This window comes from Anopheles funestus, chromosome X, assembly GCF_943734845.2.
Source record: "Anopheles funestus chromosome X, idAnoFuneDA-416_04, whole genome shotgun sequence".
Lineage (NCBI taxonomy): Eukaryota > Metazoa > Arthropoda > Insecta > Diptera > Culicidae > Anopheles > Anopheles funestus.
The window spans coordinates 19,060,789-19,067,783 of NC_064597.1; the positions used below are offsets into that span (position 1 = coordinate 19,060,789).

At 39.9% G+C, this 6,995-nt stretch overlaps 1 long non-coding RNA gene across 2 annotated transcripts; it reads right to left on the bottom strand.

Moving 5' to 3' along the window:
* Positions 1-577: 577 nt before the first annotated feature.
* On the bottom strand, positions 578-3,562 carry LOC125769676 (uncharacterized). 2 transcript variants are annotated; one of them, XR_007419079.1, is made up of 3 exons: positions 3,086-3,562; positions 1,991-2,096; positions 578-1,911 (listed from the first exon to the last, which is right to left on the bottom strand). It is a non-coding gene; the product is annotated as an uncharacterized LOC125769676 (long non-coding RNA). The 2 variants fall into 2 exon arrangements; XR_007419078.1 differs by having other exon boundaries at positions 3,064-3,562.
* Positions 3,563-6,995: the final 3,433 nt, after the last annotated feature.

A 6,995-nucleotide genomic window follows, 5' to 3' on the forward strand; every position in this document is an offset into this window, starting at 1 on the left:
GTAATGTAAACAATGAATTGGAAAAAAAATTCGCCAATTCAGACACTTAATCCAACTCGAGTACATGATATGCAAACTCCGCATATGCAATTTGCACTCGGTTGCATCACCATCCCTAATCTGTTTTGTGCAATTTTGTCGTGTGAGTATTTCATCTTGATTGTGTTAGTCCGTTACTTGATGAGAACTCATGCATCAGACAGATAACACAGATAACAGATTATCAACATCCTTTCTTTTCTTTCTAAAAAAAAATATTATTACCGTCGTAAATATTTTTTGGTCACGATTTCGTCAAATAAACAATGTCAACCTTATCACCTACGATTATATAGGCTATCATCCACCATCGACCATTTTTCCGACGACGTCCGTAGTCACACTGATTGATGGATGACGATGTTTAAATTAGGTATCAATGTTGACATTTTATGACAGTCATTCACAAAAATGGTTCACAAAAATAAATGCAACAGTGAACAAACAACATCAAAATTTATACACGCGGCTTGCAATAACGTCTGCAAACACAATGTTTAGGCGGAAAGATTTGAAAAAATAATCAGATTGAGCAGTGTTTGACGCGACGGTATGAACTACTGGATTAATTCGCCTAGCGTGATTATATTGTAGTAGATACTACATAATCAACCATACAGCTGCTGCTGTACAGCGTATTGCAACAGAACACCAGGAACGTCCAAGATAGAAAGCAGACGACGAGACCTGTAGTAGTATCGTAGGTTAAGGAAACTACCATGGCAATAATACTGCACGATATTATAATGCGAGCGTCACACCAGTACTTTAGCACTGCACGGTTTCGTACCGTAACGCTCTGTGTGTCTTTCTTATTGTATGCAGACGACCTTAAAATATATGCATCTCTTGACCGCAACGATAGAAGTCCAGCCCTCCTTCAAACAGCTCTTGATCGTTTAAGTCTGTAGTCTGTATCAAAATCTGTTATGTCTATGCGTCGAAAAATGTTGTATCATGTCATTTACACGTGCACGTGCTATTGTTAAAACAGACTATTTCATTAAAGGACAAAAATTAGAACACAAAACTGAAATTGTTATTTGTGGCAAGGATACTTCGTGGAACAATAGATACCCCAGAAATATTAGAGTGTATACATTTAAATGTAAACAGGCTTTTATCGAGACACAGGCAATTTATATACCTTAAATTCAGAAATACGCAATATGGAGCAAATGACCCGATCTCATCTATGTCCGTAGTATTTAATATGTTATTCGTACACTTCAATTCCAACGAAAACTTAGCAAGATTTAGGGAGAGATTACGCTATCTTCAGTAGGGTATATTATGTACGTGGCGTCTTGTTTAGCGGGTTAATGGCAGACTTCAAATCTAAATAAATACTAAATACTACGGGTATGTTGATATAAATGTACCATTACCAAAATAAATTAAAAAGCCAGGAAGTGAGCATTTAAAAAACGGGACCAGACCAAAACATACTACGACACCGATCGTAATACCGAAAAAAACAAGTACAGCGCCACACTGTTGTATGCTACCAGGCAAAACGCAGGAAATATCGATATCGAAAGTACAAACGAACACTCTACGCCAGTGCGAACCGTCACGAGGCGTTAGGTTCCATGAGCTGCATAATTGCGCGAACATGCATGAAACCGAAAGGATTGTTGCATGTTGCATGACAAATTGTTGAATTGTCCACGTTCTGTCTGAAGCATTTAAGCATGAGAAAGTAGGTCAACCCGCAAGGCTACGCATAAAAACGGTAATAGCGCCAATCATACCCAAAACATAATCAATACAAATACATTAAATTCGTTTTTCAACTTACCTCAGTGTTTTCGCAACAGGTTCACTTATTTTATAACATTACTCACTGTTGTTAGCATGGAACTGGGAACCCTAAAAATGTAAGTATCACAATATTAACTCGCTCTTTTATTATCTACATTTACAACATTAAAAAGTATTATGTACTCACAAATTCTGCAGGTTGGTGAACATCGCATTAAACGCAGCAATGCGATTAAATACATTTTCTGTCATGATATCATTTTATCATTTATCTGCTGTGCCACCGCTTGCAACTACAAATGAATTTTTAGAAATAAAATATTAATATTTTACAACTAAAACCACAACTAAAGACATCTACAACCGAGTATGCTCGGGATAAGGACAAGGAGGTAATGCCTTGCGAAAATTGCAATCACTTCAGCTCTCTGTGGCTAACAATACGGCTAAAGTCGTTATCATGCAATATAAATAAAAAATAAAAGAAAATTAATTAATGAATCGGAAATATAAAAACAAAATTGATTGTGCCAGCTTCTTTCATGCATCAAATGTCGATAGTTCCCTTTCCGACATAGCTCAGCAAAAAAACAAAATGACATTTAATGAACGCTGGAAACATTTTACTGATTTATCTACACTGCAAATTACACACATATATTTCGCAGAACTGGAGTATCGACTGAGATAGGGTAGCGAGAGTATTTTAAGTATAATTTAATGTATCTAAAAACGCATTTAATATCTACACATTTCATGATTCTCAAAACACATTTTTATAAATTCAGTTTTGTAAGGTATGAAAAAATTACAATTATATTACGAACGCAATGCAAATGTGCGCTGTAGCTTCATTGCACCAATCCATGCGTAAAATTCGTTGACCTAACTTTCTCGCATTCGCATCTCCCATCGGAAACGATACTACACACACAACTAAAGCAACCCCCGTAGCAAAAAGCCGTCCCTTAAGCCTGAAGGGACGGTACTAAGCGGCGCCGCTTTATCGATTTTAAAGAATTTATGGATATGTTTATTCCAGAGATGTACACCGTAGCCGAAACACCAACACCACGATACAGAACTACATCAAATACGCACTCGACACAACACAAAAGACGATATGCGGTACAAAAAGCATGTCTAGACTTTACAGTGAAGAAGGCTCGTGCGTCTGTGCGTGTACTGACGCCGCACGAGGTTATTACTGCGCAAGGAGATAATAAAAATGTTCATACATATATATTAGACGCAACTTACGGCTATACAAGGAAGAACATACTTTTAACTATATTCGGTCACCCGGTGATTGCCATTTAGCGAACACCACACACCACTATCACACTTCACTAAACGAAACCGTTGTCCAGCCTTGACACTGTTAACTTACACTTTACACTCCTATCCCGCACTATTTAGGCGAATTTCAACTTTCATTAACACTGATAACCACGTTAACTTCACTAAAATGACCTTCACTGCACTTTTACTGACATTTTTAATGAAAAACTGAAGAATTACCAGAACTGCACCATTTCTAACTAACCCACAAACCGCCATGACACAAATGCTTCTAACAAAATATTAACATGTGGATAAACGTTTGGTGAAAAGAAAGAGATGTCCTACTCCTTCCCTTGACAGCTAATGAACGCTTGAAACGTTTAAGGCCACTGTACACGGCAGTTTCCGTGTTTATTTGAAATAATTTTTTTATGACAATTTTTACGACGTGGGCAAAAAAGTGGAAATTGCAATACAGCATAGTGAGACAGCATCTCACTATGGCGAGCGTAATAACAGCAGAAGGTTTCCATACTGAGACGTTACCAGGGGCTACCCGTATAGCAAATTATGAGCTTTTAAAGAACTCGAATCAAATACACTGCTTGAATCGAGATTCCCTATGTGCCTCTCGCGCGCCCGTATACAAAAACGTATCGCGACCTCTCGTTCTGTTTTCGATTTAGCAATCGCGCATACTCAGCAATACGGCCAGGCCGTTCTTTATGAATAAAAAAGAAAAAAAAATCACGATTACTTGCAAACTTCCGCGCATCATTCGCGCACAAACATATATAACATTTTCTAAGTCCCACAACACGTCCGCCCTGGACTTAGCGCACAGCAAACTGAGCTCGTCACAGTGTGGGTTGAACGCTAGAGTAAGGACACCGGATGAACAATATAGGTCAGAACGAGATGGAAACAATTCTAGCTTCAACAAACTCTGTCGGCTCACACACACAATCAAGGGTTTCATGCTTTTTTTCGGGTTTCGCCGTCGTTTTCCATGTTCTTCTTGATCTTTTACCGTGATTCTCTCAAATTTGAGGACTCTTTGCCGGTAGGGTGGTAACTAGTGTTGGGTAAATTCGCACAATTGAGTGTGCTGTGCGAGCGCGAGTTAAAAATTGTACTTTACAATAATGAAGATTCAGATTCAAAAATATTTTATTGATAGTTCAGTTTTTACAGTTGTATACTTTTGTTTTGCGAGATTTAGCGACTTCGCTTTTCACCGCTGTAGCGCATACTTGTTGCCAGGAGGCAGTTTGATGTGGTTGTTTATGGTAAATGAAATAGGCCTAGGGCCTTTTTGGTGATTAATCTTAACCTAATCTTACAATTAACTCTATTTATATATAAAAAAAGAAGAATAAAAAAAAGAAAGAAAATAAGCTAGCTTGAAAACAACGCCCTCAAAAGGGGGAACTCTGATAGTTCGCTTTTGGCTTTGAGCCGTTCTGTTATAATATACCCCATTTCATCGATTGGCAGTGTGTCGGTAGAATCATATAACTTTTCTAGTCTTGTCCAGTAAGGAGCATTAACAATGATGCGCAAAAATCGGTTTAAACCTATCTGAACTTTACGGATGTTTGTGCGAGCACTATTTTTCCAAACAGAGATACTGTAAGTCGCAACTGGTAGCACTATCTGCTTATAAATTGCAATTTTGTTTTTATGACATAGATGGGAGCCGCGGCTAATCAGAGGATATAATTTTTTAAGCAAGACGGTGATACGGGTCGCTAGTTCACGGGTGTGGTGGTGATAAAGCAGCTTATTGTCAATGGTGAGACCTAAGTACTTTACTGTCGATAACCAAGGAATTGTTGAACCACCCACAACCAGCTGGTGGCCTGTTGGGTGAAGAAGTTTATGCTTCAGGCGATGAGGAACAATCATGGCCTGTGTTTTTGCATTGTTGATGCGAATTTTCCATTCAACAGCGTAGTTCTGGAGGATATCCAAGCATCGCTGAGCACCGCGTCTGAGCTCCGCTGGTGTTCTTCCCTTCGTTGCAACCGCCGTATCATCTGCGAACAGGAACAGATGTGCACCACAAGGGAGAGCTGGGAGGTCTGCCGTAAACAGTAGATACAGTAGCGGGCCCAGGATACTACCCTGCGGTACACCAGCGAGGACACGTTGTTCATCAGATGAGTACGAGCCAAGAACAACCCGGAATGTTCGCAGCTGCAGATAGTTTTTAATCAATTTGATCAGGTGCATCGGGAGCTGGAATTTACGAAGCTTATGTACAAGTCCATCATGCCACTCGTTGTCAAACGCTTTCTCCACGTCCAACATTACCACGGCAGTGGACCTTGAGATGCGCCTGTTCTGAACGATGGAGTTTTGAAGCCGGATCAATTGATGCGTCGTCGAATGGCCAGGTCGAAACCCAAACTGTTCTGCTGGTATTATCTGGAACTCGTTGACTTTGTCTCTCAGTCTCCGGTAGATCAATTTTTCAAACAGCTTACCGAAGGTGCTCAGCAAGCTGATTGGGCGGTAGCTAGCAGCTTGCGTGGGGTCTTTCCCAGGCTTTAGAATCGGAATCACCTTTGCGCACTTCCAGGCTTGCGGAAAGATGTTCAGTTCCAGACAGTTGTTGAAAATTTTAACCAGCAGCGTCAAGGCTCGATTTCGCAGATGTTTAATGCAAACGTTAAAGATACTATCAAAGCCAGGAGCTTTCATATTCTTCAGGCGTTTAATCGTTTGCTCGACCTCGGCAATTGTGACCCGTTCCTCAGGCGGTAGAGATGGTGATTTGTTGTCCATTAACGTGATAGTCCTCGAGACATCTACGTCATGTGGGCTAGACATCGTAAGGCCCAGACAATGCGCCTCAGCAAAGTGGCTAGCTAGTACATTGGCCTTTTCGACAGGTGTGATGATCTTTTGTTGTGGTGAACTGCTCTGCAAAGGAGGAATTGGTCGAGGTTTCTGCCTAAGAACCTTCGCGATCTTCCAGAAGGCGCTTGAGTGGGGTGGAAGCTTCTCGACTTTTTTCGCAAAGTTGGTGTTTCGGATCACTGACAATAATGAAGATTCGGACGCGGATGTACACTTAAAACGTCTGATTTTACTGCTGGTCAAATTCAGAGTGATTTATTTTAACTATTGACTATTGATACATGTATGTGGATTGGGGGAATTGGATTGGAACAGGGAACGGAGGTGGTACTGATTCAGCTTCTCGGTTGCTAAGTCATTCGATGCAAACCCAGATAACCACACTACGACCACAAAGTCTGATATGGGTCGCAGAATTTTTATTTGCTCTACAGTACGACTTTGTGGTCTTAATAGAGGATTGGTTCGAAATCACGCTATTTTATACCAAAGTGTTGTGGGTGCTCTTGGTGGAAGGGCAGGAAGAGGAGCATAAAATTTGGAATGTTTCAGGAAACTTTCAACATTCGTTCATCTGTCAATGCAATACATCGAAGGCGTCTTCTTTGCTTCGTTTTAATGTACTCCATTCTTATTCATCTGCTTGATGCGGTGCGCTACAGTGTGTTTTATTTTTGATTTTGTGTAATGTTTAAGCATAGTTTTTGTACTTTAAATGTAAATTTTACATAGAAAAGTACTCATAGTGCATGAAAGAAGTGAAGTACTGTTAAATCACACTACCAGGCGATAGATTTTTCATTCAGAAAATGCAGCGTCCTTTGACTGCGCCGTCATCGTTTGGCGCAGTAGTGATGGTTGGTATTTTTATTATAATCAATTGATTAAAAAAACCTTTTATCTTTATAATCAATTTTTTCCATACAATAGAATCAACCAATTTTGTGCAGATATGAGGATCAATGTTCCGGATAGTGAACAGTGTCAAGGAACCAAGCCGGCGTGTGTATTTACTAGAGTTGGGTCGAAAGAACGGTAACTGT